General features: G+C 45.8%; 1 long non-coding RNA gene across 1 annotated transcript in view; it reads right to left on the reverse strand.

The window, feature by feature from the left end:
- Nucleotides 1-303: 303 nt before the first annotated feature.
- Nucleotides 304-25,234, reverse strand: part of LOC138296287 (uncharacterized) — a 55,192-nt gene continuing 30,261 nt past the window's right edge. Inside the window, exon 2 of the long non-coding RNA XR_011203804.1 lies at nucleotides 304-1,430. This is a non-coding gene — a long non-coding RNA (uncharacterized lncRNA). The remainder of the gene's footprint in view (nucleotides 1,431-25,234) is intronic.

Consider the following 25,234-nt stretch of genomic DNA (forward strand, 5'->3'; position numbering starts at 1 on the left):
GTTGGGTGTGAATGTGTTAGTAGCTCGCGTGCTTCACAGTATCCATTTGTGGCAAGTAGGCATTTGTGTGATTAGTTAGGCTTGTTCACTGTGTGCCAGTGAAGATAATGTTGGCTGTCATCTCACCATAATGTTCAACATTTCAATTGGACTTTTTACATAATGCCTTGGCAGTGGATGTGCTTGGTGCTTACCCATGTCCACCCTGAGCATGTGATGTGGATTGAGGCATAATTACTTTCATATTGACACATTAACCATGTTCTAGTAAATCCTACATGCCACAGACAGACAACACACAGGTTCAGGGTGTTGCATTTATTTACAGGTGTGTGCAAGGTAATTCAATTCTAGCAATCCTTAGGGCAACAATCACAAAAATGTTTAAATCCAATAGATGTTGAGAGAGGGCCCACAGTAGCTACATGCCATGTGACATGTCGAGTTGAGGACTATTCCAGTGAGAGGAGTTTCAAATTGCCATTATGGAAGGTAGGCCACATTGGCAGTCCACAAATGCATATGATAAGCAGGTGGGCAAACAAAAAAGGATTGTACCAGGTGACAAGGTGGGTTGCATGATAATACAGATGCACAGACAAATGTTGTGTGGCAGTCCTATGCCGGAAAGTGGTGGATTCCACATCGTCCTCCTCTGATCTGCCTTGTGCCTCTTGTGAGGGTGGTGTTTTTTGTAGAGAAGGTATCAGAGGCACACACACATCAGGGGTAGAGGTTGTGGCTCACCCATCCCCATCTGCATTTGTCTGTGCCAGCAAGGAAGTCAATACAGCATTGATAAGGGCCTGATGGATGCCAAAAAGCCAGCAAGGTCGCTTTGGAAGGCACCGCTGCTAGCAATATAGAATTTCTGCTTGCACTCCATGGATTGAAGGATGTGCGGATGGCTCCCAGATTTGTTGCAACCCCTCTTGTGTCACATTGGTGTGGCTGTTCTTGTTGCCTCTGCAACATGACACAAGGTATGTCAGCCAGGGACTGTTCCATTTTATGGAGTGAAGAGGAGGTGCTTTTATTAGCCTCAGAGGGGTCCTCATTGGGTCATGTGGACTCCCTCTAGCGTGTCGACTATGGTCTCCATCCCCACCCACACCTCATCTACCAACTGCCGCTGGACTCCTACTAATAGCCGTTGGAAGAGAACTTGGTGACCCTTGGAGTTTAGCACAAGGCTTGGGCAAGCAGATGGGGCATGTCCTAGTTCAGTCAGATCCTCTGGAGACCCAGCAACACTGTTGAATCATCTGGGGACCCAGTAACACGGTCATCCCTTGCTGTGATCAGGGAAGGTGTTCCAATGGAGTCCAGGAATTGCTGTAAGGTGTCATCATCCATGGGCAACATGATGTCCTTCCCAACAGGTTGGTCATCCAGGACAGGCTGCTGTTCAGGAGTAGTTGTTTCTCTCTCTGCAATGTAATAACAATATATTACTGGTTACCTACAGTAGTTGTTGACATGAGTTATGCTGCTGAGATCCAGAGTTGAATCTCATTCTGGTTAATTTAAGCATTGATGTGTAAGACATGTGTTACTGTTAGGAGATAAGGCAAAGTTGCATTATAGTCGCCTCACTGATGGCAATATATTTCCATTGTTTACACAACCAATGTGTGAGAAGGTAGACTGCATGTGTCATAACAGTCTAAGAAACACAATTATCCAGCTCGCTGGCATACCCTGACACTGAGGATGATTTGAGGTACAATATACATCTGACTTTGTAGCTTCTCATCATTTTTACCTGAAGGGTATATTAATTATTCTTTCACTTCTTGACACCAATGCTGTGCAAAGTGAACAAAATAACTAAAGTGCCTGCATCCCATCAAGCTAATACACAGCCCACATCCCTAGGAACACTGTTGTAGGTTTGTTCTTGTAATAGGTTGGGTCCTGCAGTCTGCATTAATCCTCTACACCACACCAGGATGTCATGTTGTCCTGGCTTACATTCACAATGTGCATTCATGGGACCAAGGAATCACATATGAAACACATCCACAGAATTCTACCCAGCTAGCAATCATACAACAGTGCAGGAATGTGAAAGGGTATTTACATACAATAAATGTACCTATTTATGTGAACACATGACAACTCGTTACACACCCAGTTGTCACCATACTTCAGAAGAGCAGGTACTGTGTCAAAACTCTGACAGCATGTACCCAATTTATCCAAGATATTTACTGACACACAGTTTGTTATTTAAAGAGTTTGTTATCTGCAGAGTATCACACTTCTCTTAACTAAGCCCTGCTCACTTGTTATGGTACATGTGTCCTCTGGCATTCCTCATTTAGATGCTGGGCCTCAAATTACGGAAGGACCCTGATTCCACCTGGGTGATACATGGCCTCTCATTTGAACACAACACAAACATTGAAGGTAACCATATGCAAATGTAATTGCTGAATCACTTCCTTCTGCTTTTACATACGTGTCATAGTCATAGTCAGTCAGATCTTTGTCCAGCTCCCACATGTGATACATATTCACACATCTCCACATTCTATGTTTGATATAGGACACCCATGCCCTCTTCTTTGACATCCTCTTTTGCATCCCTTCACAGCTGCTACAACAAGTGTGAGACATTCAGACATGGACGTCAGGATGCCTTGCAATAGCAACATCACAACATCTCAACTTACCTCCTTGAAATTGAATGTTTCCCCATTTAGATACAATGTCAGATTCATGTTGTCAATCACACTTACATTGCACTTCACTGCCAGGGGCAAACCATGCTCACACATCCATCTGGTCTTCCAAAAAAACACTCAGGCAGTCATTCTGACCGCAGCAGGCGGCGGTCGCCGCCCGCCATGCGGTTACCGCCGAATGACCGCCCGCGGTCAAAAGACCGCAGCGGCCATTCCAACTTTCCCGCTGGGCCGGCGGGCGACCGCCAAAAGGCCGCCCGCCGGCCCAGCGGGAAAGCCCCTGCAACGAGGAAGCCGGCCCTGAATGGAGCCGGCGGAGTTGCAGGGGTGCGACGGGTGCAGTGGCACCCGTCGCGATTTTCACTGTCTGCTAAGCAGACAGTGAAAATCTGTATGGGGCCCTGTGAGGGGGCCCCTGCACTGCCCATGCCAGTGGCATGGGCAATGCAGGGGTCCCCAGGGGCCCCACGACACCCGTTCCCGCCATCCTGGTTCTGGCGGTGACAACCGCCAGAAACAGGCTGGCGGGAAGGGGGTCGGAATCCCCGTGGCAGTGCTGCAAGCAGCGCCGCCATGGAGGATTCCCTGGGCCAGGGGAAAACCGGCGGGAAACCGCTGGTTCCCCTTTTCTGATCGCGGCTTTACCGCCGCGGTCAGAATAGCCCAGGAAGCACCGCTAGCCTGTTGGCGGTGCTTCCACTGCCCTCCGCCCTGGCGGTCATGGACCGCCAGTGTCGGAATGACCCCCTCAATTTCCTTTGGTGTACCTCATTTACATTCACTACCACCCAAGTCTACATGTGTAGTTAACAGACGGTAATGTTTTGTTAACCATGTCAGTGAGCTTGTGTCTGCTCTCACTGTTCACATCCTGACAGCTGCATGCAATTTAGTTTCATGTTAGTGACTATACACATAGCTATTTGCATTTGCCTACATGAAAGAACTTCACACACACCAAAGTTGAAGCCACTCTCACGTGAGGAATTGATCCTCTATTAACCTCATTCCAATCCTTTGAACTACAGTCAAGATTTCACCTACAAGGGCCCAGAAAAAGAAATAGTGGTGAAGATCTGAGAGAGCATTGTGCCACCGGAGCACAACTTTTTGTAGGTCCAGCAGCACAACTCTCATAACCATATCTATGAGGCTAGGCAAAGCCACTTTGCATGGCTTGAAATTGCCTCATAGATACAGATGAAGGCAAGGCAGCAGAAGTCACTGGGTTGCCTTTTTTTGTGCAAGGGTGCTGTGCCATGTGCATTGGGTTGGTTTTTCAAATGATACAACCATGGGGTATATTTACAAGCCCTGTGCATGGCTGGAGTGTCACTTTTTTAACGCTTCATTGGCACAGACTACAGAACCATATCTATGAGGCCACGGAAAGTCATTCTGCATGGCTTTTCATGACCTCATAGATTTGAATTAAGGCAAGACAGCGCAAGTTGCTGCGTTGCCTTACTCTGAGACAGGGAGGCATTCCATGGGTGTTGCGGTGGGTTTTCCCATGCAACTCAAATGGGTTTTGATGCATTCTCATATTTACAAGCCTTGTAAAGCTGGGAATGAATCAGGTAATGAGGAGAAGTAACTTAATTCCCATTTGTTTTTTCCTCCTTATTAGAAATGTGGTTTCTGATTGGCTAGGGTTTGCACCTAAGACAGGCAGAATCTGCCCACTGTAGTCAGGGCGAGGGAGTTACACACACAAGATAACCCCTGCTCACCCCCTTGGTAGCTTGGCACGAGCAGTCAGGCTTATCCCAGAGGCAATGTGTAAAGTGATTGAACAACACACACAACACACATGATGCAATAAATACGCCACAAAGAAAACACAACATGTTATAAAAAAATAAACTATTGCACAAAACATCATTAGACGAAACACAACATGTCAGTTATACCCTGATACACAAGCAGTTGTAAGAACATCACACTGTTACTAGTACTTTGCAAAAGCCAGAAGTAGTCACATAAAACACATAGGTCACTGGTTATCCTGCAACACATGCAATAGTCAGGGTGTCATCATTATTACCAAAAATCACGTTATAATGCCAAAACGCACGTCATCATGATCACAAACAACCAAAAATGCCAGGACATTATTACTGAAATTATGCAGAAACCTACGGCTGACCCGAGCGACCTAAAAAACTTCCGCCCCATCTCTCTTCTGCCTTTCCCAGCCAAAGTAATAGAGAAGACCGTCAACAAACAGCTGACCACCTTCCTGGAAGACAACAACCTGCTCGACCCCTCACAAACCGGATTCCGAACCAACCACAGCACTGAAACCGCCCTCATCTCAGTCACCGACGACATCAGAACCCTGATGGACAACGGTGAAACAGTCGCCCTCATTCTGCTCGACCTCTCGGCTGCCTTTGACACCGTCTGTCACCGCACCCTAATCACCCGCCTCCGCTCCACCGGGATCCAAGGCCAGGCCCTGGACTGGATCGCCTCCTTCCTCTCTAACCGTTCCCAAAGAGTTTACCTCCCTCCGTTTCACTCAGAACCCACCGAGATCATCTGCAGCGTACCCCAAGGCTCATCACTCAGCCCAACACTCTTCAATGTCTACATGAGCCCCCTCGCCAACATCGTACGCAAGCATGACATCATCATCACCTCCTACGCCGACGACACCCAACTTATACTCTCCCTCACCAAGGACCCCGCCAGCCCCAAGACCAACCTACAAGAGGGTATGAAGGACGTCGCAGATTGGATGAGGCTCAGCCGCCTAAAGCTGAACTCTGAAAAAACGGAAGTCCTCATCCTCGGCAACAACCCGTCCGCCTGGGACGACTCATGGTGGCCCACGGCCCTCGGCACCGCACCGACCCCCACAGACCACGCCCGCAACCTCGGCTTCATCTTGGACCCTCTTCTCACCATGACCAAGCAAGTCAACGCCGTGTCCTCCGCCTGCTTCCTCACCCTCCGCATGCTCCGCAAGATCTTCCGCTGGATCCCCGCCGACACCAGAAAAACCGTGACCCACGCCCTCGTCACGAGCCGCCTGGACTACGGCAACACCCTCTAAGCCGGGACCACAGCCAAACTCCAAAATCGCCTGCAACGCATTCAAAACGCCTCGCCCGCCTCATCCTCGACATACCCCGCAGCAGCCACATCTCCGCACACCTGAGACACCTGCATTGGCTCCCTGTCAGCAAAAGGATCACCTTCCGACTTCTCACCCACGCACACAAAGCCCTCTACGACAAGGGACCGGAATACCTCAACAGACGCCTCAGCTTCTACGTCCCCACCCGCCTCCTCCGCTCCTCTGGCCTCGCACTCGCTGCTGTCCCTCGCATCCGCCGCTCCACGGTGGGTGGGAGATCTTTCTCCTTCCTGGCGGCCAAGACCTGGAACTCCCTCCCCACCAGCCTCAGGACCACCCAGGACCACTCCGCTTTCCGGAGACTCCTAAAGACCTGGCTGTTCGAACAGCAATAACCCCCCCCTTTTTCCCCTAGCGCCTTGAGACCCGCATGGGTGAGTAGCGCGCTTTATAAATGTTAATGATTCGATTTGATTTGATGCATAGAGTGGAACATTCCCATACGGCAGATCATCATTATCCTCAAAAATGCCTATATCATCATAAACATGGTAAGGTCATCATGAAAGCACCTAAAATGTAACATTACCCGAACGGCAAGCTGTTAGTGTCACCAACATAGTTGTACATGACAGAAAAACACTTCAGTTGCTCATGTTGTGGAAGACAGGAACACTTGTCCCACGCCAGGGGCTCATGTGCTCCTTTTACGGTAAAGGCAGTGCTTTAAGAGAGAGGTGGCCCAGCTTCTCTCACGGGACCACCTCGGGGTAAATAACTTTTACTAGGATGAGGCCTCAGTTGAGGCTTCCTGTCCGTCCAGCGAGGGATAGGTCCAAAGCCCCCCTCGGCTTCCTCCCAACAGCAGGGCAACGTCAGTGTCATGTAGAGCAACCCTTTACTCTGCAGCCGCCCGTGTCACCATGGGGTAGCTGCTCACCACGGCAGCTTCTTCCTAAGCAGCCTGGATGCAGATAGCATGTCTGGAGCCCTCCAGGGCCTCCCGGATGGCTGTCTTGGAATTCTGCGGGTCCACTGCCCATGAGCAGATGACACAGTGGCCTGTATGTGAACGGCGGTTCTCCTCCTTAAAAGGGGGGCCGCCGAGCCCATGCACATCGATGGGCTACCTCCGCTCCTTCTGAGGTGAGGGGGCCAGCTCATGTCCTTCGCATGATCTGGGTTGCGGTGGTGATCTTACTCTGTCAAAGGCCTACCGGTGCCCCCGGGGCATGTAGGAAAGCACACTCAAACAAGCTAGATACAGAGGTTGCTGCCAGCCCCTCTGTGCTTTTTCGACAACCACAGTGGGGGCTCACAACCATGAGAAATGGGGACGCTTTCCTTTACCCAGTGCCGATGAGCAAATGGGAAGGACACCAAAATAAGGAGGAAGAGAACCAAAGTGCTCCACATGCGCTACAATGAACGGGGGGAGTGACTTCCATGCTCCCAATCCAACGAGCCCATTGCTTCCCTCATGCTGGAGCAAGGAATCTGGAAATGCCCTTCCTGTGCTTGATAAAGGGGCAATGCAGGGGAACAGAGGGGCACAAAACCCAGCCCCTAGAAGACAGAAAATGGAACACTGGGCAGCAGGGCCCAAGCAAGTAGGCAAGCACAAAGGTTGGCAGGCAGTGGCAGTACCTCTTAGTGATCCAGCAGCACAACATCAGCAGCAGCCCAAAGGCATTATGGGGGTCATTTTGACCTCGGTGGTCTTTTCACAAGACTGCTGAGGGACCGCCGTGCTGAAGACCACCAGTGGTGGCGGTTTTCCGCTCGGCGTATTATGACTGCTGGCAGCCCTCCGTCCTTTTTCGGACGGAGAGCCGCCAGCCGCCATACTGGCAGGCGGCGGGGAAGTGGAGGTTGCTCCACCTCCACCGCCACGTCAACAGAACACCGCCCACCGAATTACATCCTGTGATTCGGCGTGGCGGTGTTCTGTTGACGGTGTGGTGGCGGCGGAGCAGCCCCCATGGATCCCGTCCCCTCCCGCAGGATCAACGGACCAGGTAAGTTGATCGTCCGTTAGTGGAGGGGGGTGGGGGGTGTTGTGTGCGTGCATGGGGGTGTGGTCTGTGTATGTAGAGGGGGTGTGTGAGTGCGTGTATTATTGCGGGGTGTTGTGTGTTTGGAAATGAGTGCGTGTCTGTCTGTATGTATGTCTGTATGGATGTGTGCGTGTATGTCTGAATGTGGGTGTGTGCGTATGACTGTGTGGGTGGCAGTTGGCATGTATGTTGGTGTGTGTGCGTGTATGTGTGTTGGTGGTGCCTGCGTGCGTGTCGGGTGTGTATGTGTAATGTGATGTTGGGGGTAGGGGTGGGGAGGGGCGTCCTGCCACCTTTGGGGGGTGGCAGGGGTGGTGGGGTGTGTAGGGGATGGACTCGGGGTGGGGTGGGGGTGGGGGAGACCCCTATCAGTGCCAGGGAAATAAGGGGAGGAAGGCAAAAAGTTTGGTAGTGGCCCTGTTAAAATGGCCAGGTCCAAAACTCTTTCCATGTGTGCTGCATTCTGGAGCACACATAGAAAGAGGTAAACAGCTCCATGGATTGTTTCTGTGCAGGAAGGTGTCCCTACCTGCACAGAACAATCATGCATGCAACAGAGGCACCCTTGCACCATGCCTAAATGGCACCTGCACAGAGGGAAAGCACATGAATGCACCATATTTCATAAATACTGTGTTATTCTGCCCATTCTCTGTGGCGCAGGGCAGCACAGCAAGGTAACTTGCTCTGTTGTTCTGTGCCACAACTCTCATAAATATTCTCCCATATACTTAGTAACTGGCCCAGATTTCATGTTTCACATAATCCTGGGCAGCAACAAAATATTACACCTCCCTAGTGCAGGCACAAGTATAAATATTTTGAGTTTTTCTCTTCTGTTACCTTTGCCATGTGCATTCTGCAGCACACATAAAAAGAGGAAAACGCCTCACAGGCAATGGCATGAAAAAAGGCCCCGCAGTCTCTGCATTGTTTGGAGTGGCCCGAGCTCCAGGAGACCCATTCAGCACAGTACTAAGGCCTTAGAGCTACTAAGAGAGCCTGGAGGGGGTGCCTCCATGTACTTTACCGGGGGTACCTCCTCAAGTTTCGTTAAGCTACTGCCCACAGGGTTTTGTTTTTGTGCAGAGAGGATGGCTGTTCCTGCCCAAACTAATCCTGTATATATATATATATATATATATATATATATATATATATATATGAAAAAATATTAATATATATAAATAAATATATATATGTATTATTGATTACCTTCTGGCAGTCACCAGGAGGTAGTTATAGTTAGGACCATGTTTCCATAGAAAAAGCTCTTTTTGACATGCCTATACGTTTGGCGATATTTGACGAATCGTTACGAAGTTTTCCAAAAATAGTATTCCCGAGAATCTTGTTATGCATTAACTGTTTTGGGGTGATCTGTCAAGTGGGGGCAGAGAAATAGGGGGGTATCAAAAAAGCTGCATTTCCCATATTAATTCCCATGGGGATTTTGAACACTACTACAGTCTGAACTGATGAAAGGAATTACACTAAAGTTGGCAGAAAGGTAGCTTTTGGTCCTGAAAGAAATTATGCAGCACACACAAAAAGAGAAAAATGCCTCATAGGTTTGTTTTTGTGAAGGAAGGTGTCTCTTCCTTACAAAAAAGAATGCTGCCTATAACTCAGGCACCCTTTCATCATGAATATGCATTGGCACTAGGAAGCCAAAAGTGTGCCAGACAATGAGAGTACAAGAATGTGCCATACATTAATACATATGGCACATTCCTGCCCTCTCCCTTTCATGCAGTGCAGCACAGCAAGGTATCTTGCAGTACTGCGTTGCATGAGATATTGATAAATCTGTCCCTTTTTGTCACTTGTGAGGCCAGCTCTTGTTGCTCCTTTCTACCTCTTCTGCATTTGTTCGAAAATGAAGACTTCTGCAGTTGCTTTCTCTGGTTTTCATGTTCTGTGCAAGAGGCATTTACAGTGGTCCTGCAGGCCTGTTTTTTGGAGAGGCTCGAATTGATGCTTACTCCAATACATATTTTTTTGAGTGATGTTCAAATCTGCTTTCCTTGAAGATTGTACAGCTGCTCCCTGTATTGTGTCTTTTTCATTAGAGAATCTTGTGATGCAGCTCTGTGTAATATACCTGTTTTGTGGGAAAGACACTTCCACTGGGGCTGCCTGTGCTATATCTGTTCTCTTTGTGAGGGAATCTTGCAATCCTATCCTGAAGATACCTGTTTTGTGTATGAAGCTTGTAGTGTTTCCACCTGCGCACTTCCTGTTATGGGTATGCAAAAAAAGCTCTCACTGATGCACCTCTTCTAGGTGACTTGGCTCAAAGTATATTGGTGCATGGAAAATGCATTTTGAACAGCACAAAGGGAGAGTAGCCTCGCTGTCTGGGCACTGGATCCCTCCACATCATAAATAATGAATTTTTCTCAGACACTTGTTAGTATGACCTTCATGACCCAACACAATATCAAGCTTGGTTCCATCCCTGTCAAAGCCAAATATTAAACCAGTGCCCTATACTTTGAGAGGTCAGACAAGAATATTTAGAACAGTAAACACTATATGACAACAAGTTGCTTCCTTCACCTGTTTAAAATAAATAGGAATGGGATGTTGTTTAGTAGTTAGTTGTTCCTCTTGGTACCTTTTTCTGTGTTTGGCTTTACGTTATTTAGATATGTTACTTTGCCCTAGTTTTGATCCAGTTGTGCACAAGACGGTAATGATATAACTTGCATGCAAATGTTTGTGGTAATAGCGTGATGTGTAGAATGGCATAATTAAAATCACTATAACTGGAGAATGAATTTGGTGCTTAGCCCACCGATTCAGTTCCTGGATAATACAGAATACGGCCTGGTATTGATTTCTAAACCCTCTGGTACTAAAGGCTTTTTGGATTGCAACCACATGCAACCTCAGAGTCCTACTTGAGCGAGATGTATTGCAGTTAATGGACAAGCATATGAGATATCCCAGGGATGATTTGAGGAACCCAAACACACATTCATCAATAAAAGGCACCCTCATGAATACTAGGAAACTGATGATATATTTTAATGACTGAATTCAAAATCTAAATATTTTCCTAGTGCACACTATATGAATAGTAACTATTACACAAATCAACAAAATAGTAACAGTGATAGTTACCAAGAGAGTGAATAGCAAATAATATTTCAACTTTCTGCTGCCCCAACTTCATCGCTTTGGCGAACTAAACTAAACTTATTACCAACAAAAAGGAGCCTCAATTGAGTTGCAAAGATGGTTCCCACCTGCATTCTATTTCTGAGCAATAGAATCAATGTACAGTAAAATAGCAGCTTCTGCTATACTTGTCTGTGCTTGTGGGTAAGCCTACTGAGTTAAGGCTATCTGTGCCTCCCGGTAGCTTTCAGAAATGGAGTGTGATACTTTTCTGTGTGGCCTTTGCCTCGATTCTCTAGCATGAATTTCCTCTTTATCACTTTACATTCTTTCCTCATTTTTTACAATGCTTCTCATCATTTTTGAATGTTTTAGAATAAACATTTAGCAGAAAAGGCCTTTGCACCACTTCACGTATTACATTCTGTGAAAATCAGCCTTTTGTTTAAAATCAATAAACCAGAAATGAGATTATCGATTTCTATGAAATCTAGTTCATTATTTAGAATACTAACTGAAACAGAGGATTCAGTCATACCAAATAATCTGGATATATTCAAGCAGGCTTCTTTATCACGTTGCAACCAATAATGATATGTATAAATATACATGTTATGTTTCACACTAATATCTAAAAAAACAACATGCATAATTCAAGAAAGGGTATTCTTTAAAGTGAAATTACATATGATGAATACATGACCACATGATATGTAGAACATGAGTTTTGGAAAGTGGATTATTGGAAAGGCCAGGTAGGTACCTAAATTTAGCAATAGGCCACTAAACCCCACTAGGTTCAGTTAGGTCTCAATAAATTAACCCCGGCTCAAACCTTGTTAGCTTGGGAAAGAGCAACAATGCTTAACGTAGGAGACAAAGTGTAAAGCTTTCAAGTTTCACAAAACAGTGATTAAATAAAACACAGGAAACAGTATAAAAATCCAAAACCAATTTATAATAATAGAAAACATATTTAGCTGTAAAATGACACCAAAATTAATGCAATCATATAAGGGGAACCGAAGATATGACTTTTTTAAAATTAGTGTTTTTTTACCGCTTAGAAACGAATAACGCCAATCTGGTCATCTGGTCACATTTAAGGCTGACCGTAATGAGGCCCTACTCAGCTACAAGCGGGAGGCCTCGTTCAAATGTTTACCTTCTGACTTAGTCATTTTCTTGAAGATTTTCTTCAGCAGGACGAAGTCGCCAGTCCGATCCAACCTCCCTGGAGCCCTTCCTCAGATACGAGTCGCAGGAGCCCTCGGTGGAGATTTCTACGTTAGGACTTAGACGATTTTTCGAGATGAAAATCCTTTGACTAGGCTGAACCTGAATCTTGATCAGACGGTCCTGGAGCCCTCTTTGGGTACACTGCTCGGGAGGTCCCAGTCAACTTTCCATGTTCGGACGTAGTCACTTTTTTCAGAGATTTTCTTCAACGGGATAAACTTGCAAGTCAGGCCGGGTAGCGGTTGAGGCACGCCAGCTAGAGTTGACGCAGCGGGTTGGTCCCTCTATGGAGCTTTTTTCCAAAAAGTTCTCCAATATTCTCCAATCTTCTGGATCTTCTTCCAGAAGGTCTTTTAGGAGTCCACAGCTCATCCCAAGATTCCAGAAGCTCTGAGTTGCTCTTTGAAGGTGCGGACTACAACTCCCAGCCTCAAACTCCAAATTAGCCACTGGACAGTGGTCATCTGGTCAGTTTCTTCAGGATTTGTTGCAGGGGACTCTGGTTAGAAATATATCACTGTAGCCAACAGGGAGTCCCTGCTTGTACCAGTTGAAGCCAGGCAAAACCCTTCTTGTGGTGAAGCCCAAGTGTACAGCTGGTGCAGTCCTTCAGAGTGCAGTGTCCAGGTGCAGGTCATGAGTCCTGTATGGCAGTCCTTCTTCTTCTGATGTTCTTTCTTGTAGGAATCTGAGGTGTGGTTGCAGCTCTACCATATTTATCCTTGCTCCTAGGTGAAAAACGGGGGTCCTGGTTCTCCAATCAGATACAGGGTTCTTACCCCTTTGATGACCACTTCCTTGGAAGTGTGGTGTTGCCTGCCTCCCTCCACTGTTGGGACACTGTTTGTGCTGGTTTTAGGAATCTGCACACTTTACCACTGCTAACCAGTGCTAAAGTGTATATGCTCTCTCCCTTTAAACATGTTGACATTGGTTTATTCCCAATTGGCTTATTTAATCTAATTGTAATGCCCAGGTAAAGTGCACTACATGTGCCCATGGCCTGTAGATTAAATGCTACTAGTGGGCCTGCTACTAGTGGATTCTGCCACCTACAGAAGTAGCCTCTTAACCATGCTTCAGGCCTGCCATTGCAAGGCCTGTGTGTGCAGTTTCACTGCCACTTGACTTGGCATTTAAAAGTACTTGCCAAGCCTTACACTCCCCTTTTTCTACATATAAGTCACCCCTAAGGTAGGCCCTGGATACCCCATAGAGCAGGGTGTTGTGTAGATAAAAAGGCAGGACATGTACCTGTGCAGTTTATATGTCCTGGTAGTGTAAAACTCCTAGATTCGTTTTTACACTGCTGTAAGGCATGCCCCTTTCATAGGCTAACATTAGGGCTACCCTCATATACTGTTTGAGTGGTATATTATTATCTGAAAGGAGTAACAAGGTCATATTTAGTATGGCCAGAATGGTAATACAAAATCCTGCTGACTGGTGAACTTGGATTTGATCTTACTATTTTAGAAATGCCACTTTTAGAAAGTGAGCATTTCTTTGCACTCAAATCCTTCTGTGCCTCACAATCCACATCTGGCTGGGTTACTTGATAGCTCCCTTGTGCATTCCACTCAGACTAACCCCAAACACAGGATGGTCAGTCACACTTGCACACATCTACATATTGAATGTGTCTACCTGGGCTGGGAGGGTGGAGGGCCTGATACTTACATGTCAAAGGACAGTAGCCTGCCCTCACACAAAGGACTGACACACCACCTACTAGGACCCTGGCAGACAGGATGGAACTGAAAGGGGACATTGTGCACCTCTAAGCCACTCTTTGAAGTTTCCCCCACTTCAAAGGCACATTTAGGTATTTAAGCAGGGTCTCTAACCGTACCAACTTAGACACTTGTGGACAAGAGACCACTGGAGAAGAAATCCTGCACCAGAAGGTGCTACCTGCCAAGAGAAACTGCCTGGCTGCCCAAAGGGCTCACCTTTCTGAGAAGGACTGCTGCCTTGCTGTTGCCCTGCTGCCTTGCTGTCCTCTGGCTCTGCGGAGAAGTGCTCTGTAAGGGCTTGGATAGAGCTTGCCTCCTGTTCCCTGAAGTCTCAGGACTCACTGCATGCCAAACTGGAACAACGCAGCACAACTTCCCGATGAGGAGATCGACGCAGCGTTGCAACCGGAAATTCACCTCACGGCCCATAGGATTGACGAGAAGAATCAAAATTTCCACGCATCGCCCACCCGATCAACGCAGCGCCTGTGACTTCATCCTGCACACCCAGGATTTCACCTCATCCTCACTGGGGCATCAGAAAACCCTGCAACCCGAAGAGGACCTTATTCTCCAAGCGGGAAATCGACGCAAAGCCTGCCCTGCATGAAAACTCAATGACGCACCATCTGTGTGTGCCGGAAAAATCGACGCACACCTCCCCGTTTGCCAAGCAACTCCTCCTCTGCGGTCCCTTGCGGAGACTTTGAACGCAAACTAGGTACTTTTTGCTTGCAAGAGATAATTATTGCTTCTTAAAGTCTAAAGACACTTTGGCCCTCATTACAACATTGGCGGTATTGACCGCCTACCGCCACGGTGACGGCAGCCAACATGCTGTCGCCGTGGCTACCAGCCTCCCACCCGCATTATGACAGTAGATGGAATTCCACCAGAAGGCTGGTGAAATACCATTGACGGTCATGGCAGCGGATGGCGGTAAGGTGGCGCTGCTGTCAGCAGTAGCGCTACGCAAGCAAAATACCGCCAGCCACATCATGAGCAATTATACGGCCTGGCGATGTTTTGATGGTGGATGCTGCTGCTGGCAGCAGCGCCGCATCCCGTCTCCTGCCGGAGGACCCCCTGCAAGCCGGTAAGTCGGGTTGTCCAACAGGAGAGAGAGGTGGTGTGTGCGTGTATGGGGGTGTTGTGTGTGTGGGGGGGGGTGTGTCTGTGTTTGTATGCATGCATGCGGGTGTGAGTCGCGTTGAATGAGTGCATGAATGACTGAATGTGAGTGTACATGTATGTTGTGTGTTGTGAATGCGTGTGTACGACAATGTATGTTGGTGTGTGTTGCGGTGTGTGGGTATGTATGTGTGCATGCGTGGGTGGATGTGGGTATGCGTTTGTGTATGAGTGCATATGTGTGCACTTGTGGGTGTGTAAATGTGCAGGGACAGGAGAGGGAGGGGAGGGTGAGGGAGCACTCTGGGGAGGGGGACAGTGGTGGGTGAGACCCCAATCAGTGCCAGGGAAGGAATACCCTGGCACTGATAGTGCCTACCGCCATGGTTTTCATGGCGGTACGCTTGCCACCAAAACCATGCTGGTAGGCGGGGTCATAATCCCGAGGGGGGATTGTGATGGCCGCCTGGCTGGTGACCAAAGTCTCCAGCCCAGCAGCTGTTCCCACCCTGACGAACAGAGTGGTACATTTGCGGTTTGGCTTGAGCCAAACCGCCAATGTCATAATTTGGGAAACGTACCGCCAGCCTGTTGGCAGTACCTTTCCCCCAATTACCGCCAACCACCAGGGTTGGTAATGAGGGCCTTTATATCATTTATATAGTGATATTTCAACGTATACTTATTGATTCTTGATTGTTTTGACCTGCATTTAATTTAACCAGATAAATATTATATATTTTTCTAAACACTGTGTGGTGTATTTTTGTGGTGTTATACTGTGTCAATGCATGATTTATTGCACAAATACTTTACATATTGCGTTCTAAGTTAAGCCTGACTGCTCAGTGTCAAGTTACCAGAGGGTGGGCAGAGGATGATTTGGATTCTGTGTGACTTACCTTGACTAGAGTGAGGGTCCGTGCTTGGACAGGGTGTAACCTGACTGCCAACCAAATACCCTGTTTCTAACATGTGGCAAAAATCAATCCCAGGGAGTAACATTCTTCAAAATCCATCATGGCTGTAACTGATTTTTGGAGGTTACATCTGGCTGATCCCACCCACTGGTGTTGCTAAAAATCCTAAACACACCCTCTCCTGCCCTCCCCTACTCTAATCAAGGGGGCACCTAATTGTGTGGAGTTGCAGGATGTAAAGGAGGTGCTGGGTTGCTCCAAATGTCCTTCCCTGCCTTTGGAGCCCATTTTGGCAGCCCCTTCCTGCTTCATCATCTGCTAAGGTAGTTCTCCTCCCCAGGCACATCCTTTGTGTTCAGCCCAGGCCACTTCACACCTCATCAAGGCAGCCTGGCCAATCAGAGACAGGCCCTACAGAGCTGAAATTGGCAACACTTTAGGTAGAGTTTAAAACTCTTTTCCTGAACTAGTTACATTAAATCCAACAATTGGAAGTTGTGCATTTATTTTAACAATTCATTTGATACCAAACTTGAGGTATCTGACACTTAAAGTGACTTTGTTAATTAAAATAAAGTCTCCCCGTTTTAGCCTATGGAGGCCATTCACTACAGTGAGGGAAAAACAAATTTGACTATTTTACCTCACCAGGGCTTATAAAACAATTTTTATAAGGTCCCTGCTTATAGTTACATGGCACCCAACCCTAGGGCCATATAGGCACACCTTAAAGGTGACTTATATGTACAAACAAGGTTGTTTAAGACTTTGGAAACACTTTTAATTTCAAAGTTGAATTTGCATATAACTTTAGTTTAAAAGCAGCCAGCAAGGCAAGCCTGCCTTTAAAATGACCCTGGGCACCTCAGCAGTGCACCTATGGGTGCACTACCCATGCTGGGGTCCCTAAACCTACATGCCCTACCATATAGGAGGGAGGTATAGGTAGGTTAATACTGCCAATTATAATTAGCCTAATTTGCATATCCACTTTACACAGCACACTGGCCCTAGGACCAGCAAGCAGTACCCAGGGTACAGCCAAGAGTCCATAACCACCAGAATCTGTCCAAAAGGTTTGGGGGTGACCAGGGCAAAAAGGAGGGCTTTCCTACAATGAGTGATATGTTTGAAGATTGTTAGATCTATCTTTGAGCTAGCCCAGGCAACATTAGCAGCCCAAACGTATTTCAATAGTGTTAGAAATGGGGTCTGTGGTTGGCAGTCCGGTTACCTCCTGTCTTAGTAAGCACCCTCACTCTAGTCAGGGAAAAGGAGAAGCATACTCAGTTAACCCCTGCTCACCCCCTTGGTAGCTTGGCACAAGCAGGCAGGCTTAACTCAGAGACAATGTATTTGTACAAACACCAAGTAATACAGTGAACCACTACAAAATGACGCAGCACAGGTTTGGAAAAATAGTAATTATGTTATCTAAATAAACAAGACCAAATCTGATAAAAATCCACAAGTTGCAGTTAGAAATACGAATTTAGCACTTAAAAGCATGAAAACAGTGCCTTGAAGCACAAATACTGCAAGTTGGTATTGTGCGGCGTTGTGGCGGAGTCGTGTCCTGCAATGCGACACCAATGGTGCCGTTTATGGAGTCGTTCGACACCCAAGTGCAGTACCTTAAAAAACAAGTAGAAAACAGGCCAGTGCACGGGGTCAGGGAGAGCGGCGTCGCTGGGTCCGATGTGGCATCGATTCCAGTGGCACGAGGCAGGAGGGCAGTGGCGTTGCACAGCAGCGTTGGCTCCTCACTACAGGGTGGTGGAGGTGAAGCGACGTCAGATGCAAAAAGTCAGTCCTTTGGTTCCTGCAGATGCGAAGTCCGGTGGAGTTACGATGCTGTGGTCACGAGGTCCCACTGATTATCACCTATTTAAATGAGCAGAAGTCCAACAGCCTGTTGAACAAACTGAGCATTAGGCTATTAGCAGTTCCTAAGAACATTTGAATAGCACCCTGGTTTGCCTTTCATAAAGGTTCAAACTGTATGCACACACATCCATTTGAGCAGTACACATACATGTTGGAAGTACTCTGGAATATTGCTAGTTCATCTATGCATTTGTCTGTAAAAAATAAAATAATGTATTTAATGCTATTATACTACAATGTCTTAAATGCTGGTATTGCATTCTCTTGGACACACAATTTTGTGACCTTATAATGGGTGAGGGGGTCAGTGATGGACACAGAGCGGCAATATCTAAGGCCCATCTTTAAGAAAAATGAAGCATAACTGCGTTCGTGCAGTTGTGCGTCATTTTTCTTAACGTAAGCTAATGGCATTCCCCAAACCCATTTGTGATCCCTATTTAATAAATGACGCACAATGGTGCTAAAGAATGGTTAGCGTCTCAAAAAAAGATGCTAGTCTGTGGCGGATGGTGTTAGGGGAAATGGCGCTAGTGGGTCAAAAATGAAGGTAGGCTGATTAGCAGCAAAACATCTGCTGCTAGTCAGCCTAGCGTCATTTTTTGATGCACAAGCAGCTGAAAAATGACTCCCCCAATGCCCACCACCAGGGACCAGTGTCCCTAGGGCAAGAGCAACATACCCAGTGCCCAGCAGGGGGCCCATATAAGGGGACCCCAGTGGCACACGCACACACACACACACACACACACACACACACACACAATTACCTGTGATGGGCTTCCCTCTCCTGTAGCATCCCTGTGGTGTGGGTGGTGGTGATGATGGGTGTTGGGGCGGGCATCTATGTGCCCATCCCATGGTGTTTCCCCATGGCAATGGGCCTACCAGCACTTTAATGCCTGGTCTGACCAGGCGGTAAATAATGCAGCTAATCTGGCTTAGTGCCATTATTTAGGTCAACCTCCTAATTGCGAGTCATTTCCACTTCGAGAGTTAAGTATGGTGCTAGTGAGAAGGGAATGCGTATATTGCATCTCATTGACGGAAGGTGGGTTGACACTTACTAAAAATGGCGCAAACTCCAATATTTTGACGCTAGACAGGTCTAGCATCAAAATATAAATATGGAGTTACGTAAGCGCCGTTTTAGCTTTAAAAAAAGGACGTCAAGTTAATGCTAACTTTTTTAAACATGGGCTAGAATCTTCTGCAGCACATCCACGGTATTTAATTGGAACACTATTTACTGACAGGTACATGCAAGACTTGTTGATGCAGACAAAACAGCTTTTCAGTTTTCTGAAATGTATTAGTGACACTCCTTCGGAGCATTCTGTAAAACCTAAGAACTACTATTTATTTCCTTCCTTAAACTGTGTTATAAAAAGCACAGTTTAGTAACATTGTGTTTCACATTTTCCTGAAGGGTGAGCCACCTTCACCCTACGCCTTTTGAAACAAATTTTGGTTGCAACTCATTGTGATATGAGAATACCATTTAAGCCTCAACCGCAAACTGTATCATCTCTAGACTGCCAGTTTTGGCAGAGAAGACAACCAAAGTATACAGAGGTAAAGCGAATAGCCACAATTTACTCAATATGGCCACTTAGGCTCTGGCATCCACACTTAAGTTTACAGTGTCCTTTGGCTATAATGCAATATCTTATCCAAACCATATAACATATTTCTCTACCAGTGGCACAAGGTTGGCACGTCACCAAGTGGTCAGTTGTTCTTTGCAAATTAATATATAGATTATGGAAATTGTCCATCAGAAGGAAGCAAACAAAGTTTATAATAAAGCAGTAAATGTAGTGATGATAGATTAGTCTTTATTTCCTATTGAATGGATTTCATTTGAATCTATCTGCACATCATTCAGAGAGCAAGTCTGAAGAACCTTCCTTTTGTTAATAGCTGCAATGAATTTAGTTTTTCTAATGTTTAGCATGTAACGCCATGTTCTGTAATCAAAGAACAATGAAATCTTTCTTTAATGTATCCTGATGTCCACCTAACTACAAAGCATGCTGACCTCCTTCAAGCAAATTGTACCACAGAAACTCCTGTTGATAGGTAGGAAGACTGATTTTATTTGTGGCGGCCTAAAATAAGTTCTATTCTAATATTCCTTATCCTCTATAGTTGTCTCGTCTTACCGCATACATAATGCAGTGTGAAATCCTTAATAATATGGATAGAAAACTTCAGAATCTTATCTGACTCCCATGTAACAACCTCAGACTCTTTTAAAAAATGTATTTTTTTTGTTGAGGTTATAAATCAGACGCCATAATAAAATAATGCAATTCAGTCAATCAGCAGGGCAGAGATAAAGGAACATAACAGTCATAAGGGTGTAGCCTGTGTCAGGCATAATGCATGCAAAGGGGGTGTTCCCCGTGAGGAAGGTCGAAAAAGTGGCGCAAGGAAGTTTAACACATTGCTTTGTGTCATTTTTTGTGGCACTTTTAATGCCTACCCAGAGCAGGTGTTCAAAGGGGGCATGCCATTTAATACAATAGACCCCTACGTACTCTGCAGGAGTAACGCCTCCTGCGGCAATATTTTGGCGCTACTCCTGCGGAGTACATCAATAGTGTAAAAAAGAAAAGTACGCTATTGCCTCCTACACTACGCCACGGTGCACTGTTATTCAAATAGGGTGCACACATGTTGGTGGTAGGGGGGCGCTAAAGAGCCCACGAAAGGTGGCGCTGCACTTTGTGCATCACCACTTTTCTTAAATACGTCCCTTAGAGTCCTGCCTCAGATTCAAGATAAATAGACGATACGGTGTATATTAAAAATTGTTAATACAATTGAACTGGTGTGTTTTGACCCAGGAGACATTTAATATGGTATATGAAAAAATAGATGTATGTCTTATTTCATCAGAGGTAACTACCCCCCCCAGGCTTCGGCTCAATTTATCAGCCATAGTCTGAAAAATATCAGACAGTTGTTGAGCCTCTGTGGCTAAAATTATTGAATATTCCCGACTAATGCCCTACTTAGGTGGACAGAGACACAAATATTCAAGAAAGGTATTCGCAGAGCAATCAACGTCTGCCACCTTCAAACACCTGATAAAGTGGCAAAGTTGCAAGTAGCGAAAAAAATAACAGAGCGAGGCAGACAGTATCACTGCCACATTAGCTCGAAAGACAGAAAACAGTTGCCTTCATAAAAGGAGCCCAGTGTAAATAAGTGAGAAGTCTGCCAGCAGTCAATAAACATATAATGGACCAGTCAAGGAAAATTAGGATTGAATCCTAGATAATAATATAGATTAAATATTGTGATCCCTTGAATCCATGTTTTCAAAATTTTCCAGACAGAGTAAAAAAAACCTGAGTGTCTTGAATTAAGCCCTCTTAAAATAAACAGTGTCAATAATGACACTGTGTGGAATTCCCCAGAGTTTCTTCCACAAGCTCAAACATTAATACCTGTTGATTGTCATCCATTCTAATATATTTTATGGACATATTTGCTTTCAGTGCGGCTCACTTGTTACCTGGTATCGGTATCGGTATATAGTATGCCTATCAGCATTGTTTTCAAATATTAATTGCGAATGTTACACTTCCGGTTTACGTACATGAACCCAAGTAGTGGGCATTTTACAAACTGAATCTGTGCAAAGTCACTGGTAATACCTCAAAAAAGCTTCGAACATGTTCCTTTTGAGCCCAACAAATGAGGACTGTAAATCAATTGCAGGGAACTCTATCAGCTCTTCTTCTTCACGAGTTAGATATGTCTAATGAATTAAAATCAATTTAGGTGACTTAGTAAGCATACCCTTAGATTTATATGGTGAGGAATGATTGGAACAGTTTAGGATTGAAGAAATGACTGGCAGCTTCCTATATTCTGATAAAAATGTGGCGCTAAAAAAGTATAAATATGGGCCTAAGGCTCATATTTTCAAGCAGGCTTTTCATGGCCTTGTAGATATGGAGTAAGGCAATGCAGCACAAGTCGCTGTGTTGCCTTACTTTGCATCAGGGAGGCATTTCCATGGGTGTTTCATTGGTGTTCCCATTCAATATCCTAGGTTATTGACCCATTCCCATATTTACTAGGTTTTGTAAAAATTGGAATGCATCAAAAGTCTCGCCACCCCAGGGGTGGAGTAAGAGTGACACAAATAAAGATATTTCTCCAATTTTTTTCCCCTTTTTACGTGTGCTGCCTTATTGATTGTTTTTGCATAAGAAGGTGTCCTTTCCTGCACAAAAACAATCATCCCCACAAAATGCAGGCGCCCTTGCGCTGTGGTGCCTGTGCTGGCGTATAGCAGCAATTTATGCACCAGAGCAGGGGAAGAGGACAGAAATGTGCTGCATCTTGTAGATATGATACATTTCTGCCATTTTTCGGTGGGGCAGGCCGGTGCAGCAAGGCACTTGCTGCGGCGCCCTGCCCCACAGGGCCTTGTAAATATGGCTTATAATGTTCAGCAACTGTAGGTTCACAACTGATATAGCCATGCCTTTAATTTTATAGTCTGATAAACTGCAAATAAATTCATAAACTCATACTTTTAGAGTATTTATCTATCTATCGTAGATAAATATGTGAAGTGACCTTTCTGTCAATGGAATCTGATTTTCTGGAATCAGTCTAAAGAAGAATCCTAAATGACTGTAGGAGGATACCAAGAAACAGAGCCTACATCCTGTAACACAGTGTAGGCAAGTGTCTGCAAGTTCCCGTTTTTTGTAGATCATGATTTATCTTATTTGGGAATGTTTCATCTGTTCCACCACCAGTTCCCTTCCCTCCATCAAACATTCCCCTGCCCTTACCACCCTATCTTGTATGCTCTCAAAACACTTCAGGACAGGCTGTAGCTGTTAGCTCCGTGTTAACATTTTTCAGCACCCTTACCTTATTTAATATCTGAGCGTCTTTCATTCATTGCACTGCCTTTTAAAGTTTTACTTTCAATTAACATTCTGGGAATTGGGCTTCAGAAAAGACAACAGCATTTTTTCAGTTAAATCTACAATGTTGTGCAAATTCTTGTGATGTGACTTCTTCCTCTCATCATCACCTATGATCAAGAGCGTTTTTGACAAAATCTGTCTAGAAAAAAATATGTTACTGTCTACATCTCTACGGGTGTTTGGACAGGCGGCATGAAAGCTTTTCTCACACAGGCTAAAGTTAATATAATTTACTAGGAGCGAAATGGATTACAATCCTTAAGCTGATGGATCAGAATCCTGTGTGACTGTCGAACCTCCAAAATTCTATTTATCAGTACCTGGATATTGTTTCCTACAAAAATCATGAATACATTTCTTCGAATGTGTTACTTCTGCATTTTCTCTAAAACTAACGAAACAGGTCAGCACAATTGATTTTCAACATCTCCCAACTTTATGCTTGCTGTCTGGCTGAACTGTGGCATGAAATTGGTCTCTTGAGAAGAAACAGCCTGCACTTTAGGTATCCTTTCCCCACTATCATTTGACTCAGTGATGGTTGAAGTAACATTTTTGGATGGGGAAATTGTTGAAAAGTTAGCTTGAGTTTCTTCTCGAAGCATGTGAGTTAATTAATAGTGGCCAAAATCAGGGATTCACAGCCACCTGGAGAGTTAGTTTCCTCTAGATTAAAACTAGACTGTAATTGTTCTTACTGTGAGGCTCGGGCGCCTTTATTAATGCTCCCCATCAAATTGATGGTGGGTTCAACTCAATGCATTGCATTCTTCTTCCTCTAAATCTTTCTCCAAATCCTCAGGATACGTATGGTAGGTTGTATACACCCTCAGGTTGATTAATCTGGTCTATCCTCCAGGTTGACCTCCACCTCACTTTTGCTTTCAAGATTATTTGTATCCACACTTCCTCAGTCAGAAACTTCAGACACAGAAAAAACATTCCCTGTATTATTGATGTTAATATTAGCTAGGACTACAAGTGTACGGTTCATTATGCACTTATAATCTCCTTGTCCTGGAACTTGATATAGGCTCTCATTATGACTTTGGCGGTAAATACGGAATACCGCTGTGCTGACAGCCCCCAGCATATCGCCGCGGAGGCGGACATCTGTCCGCCACATAATGGGAAAATACCTTAAAAACCGACAGAAAACAGCCACAAGCACAAAACCGCCACACTGAACGTGATAAACTGTTGGTAATACCACCCATACTGTTACGGCACCAACACTAGGCCCTCCAAATAATGACCCACCAATCATCACAGCGGATATTCAATGACGGCAAACCATTGGCGGTAAACACCGCCTTGGCAGATAAGGCCACCCAAAGACAAAACAAGACAACATTGGCCAGCACAAAAAACCCACACCTGACACAATTACACCCACCCCACACCCACCAACAGCACTATAAAACACACACACACATCACTCACAATCCTTTGCTAACACAAATAGACCCCAATAGCTAGTCCGAAAATCACAGAGACAACTATACACACACACACCACAACCACCCATTCAGTCATCATCACACACCACACACGCTGCACCCCACCACATTACTCAACACCCTCTGCACAACACACACACCACACAACACCCATGTCCCCACAAAGGCACCCCTGATTCACTGATGAGGAGTTGCGGGTCATGGTTGAGGAAATAGTTAGGGTAGAGCCACAGCTGTTTGGAGCACAGATCCACCAGATACCCATTTACAGGAAGATGGAGCCATGGCAGAGAATCATGGACAGGGTGAACGCCGTGGGACAGCATCCACGAACAAGGAACGACATCAGAAAGAGGTGGAAAGACCTATGGGGGAAGGTATGTTCCATAGCAGCAAAGCACCAGCTCGCCATCCAGAGGACTGGAGGTAGACCCCCACTTTCCCCCCCTACAGCTGACAACATGGGAGGAGCAAGTATTGGCAATCCTGCATCCTGAGGGACTCACTGGATTTGCTAGAGGACTGGACATTGGTGAGTCCATTTTACTACCTATCCCCCCCATACCAGCATGCCACCACCACCCCTCACCCTGAACCCATCACTCCGCTCCATCCCACACAGTGCACCACCACAATTAACTAACCAAAATGCCAGTCCCTGCATGCCACACCCACTGCATGTACATTCCTTCAAGCCCTGCATGTACACCCACCACCAATGCATGCACAGCATGGAGAACTAACAATCCCACAATCCATCACCATACACAAACAAAGGTGGCAGGGCTACAGCAATGGCATAGGGGAAACTAGGGATGCAGAGTATGTCACAGACATGTAGTATAATACACCACATACATCCCCAGAGGTGCCCCAGCCACTCTCAGCGGCGAGGAGGTGCCACAGCTACCCAGTCCCCCACCAGAAGATGCCCCAGTG

Source organism: Pleurodeles waltl, chromosome 5, assembly GCF_031143425.1.
Source record: "Pleurodeles waltl isolate 20211129_DDA chromosome 5, aPleWal1.hap1.20221129, whole genome shotgun sequence".
Classification (NCBI taxonomy): Eukaryota; Metazoa; Chordata; class Amphibia; order Caudata; family Salamandridae; genus Pleurodeles; species Pleurodeles waltl.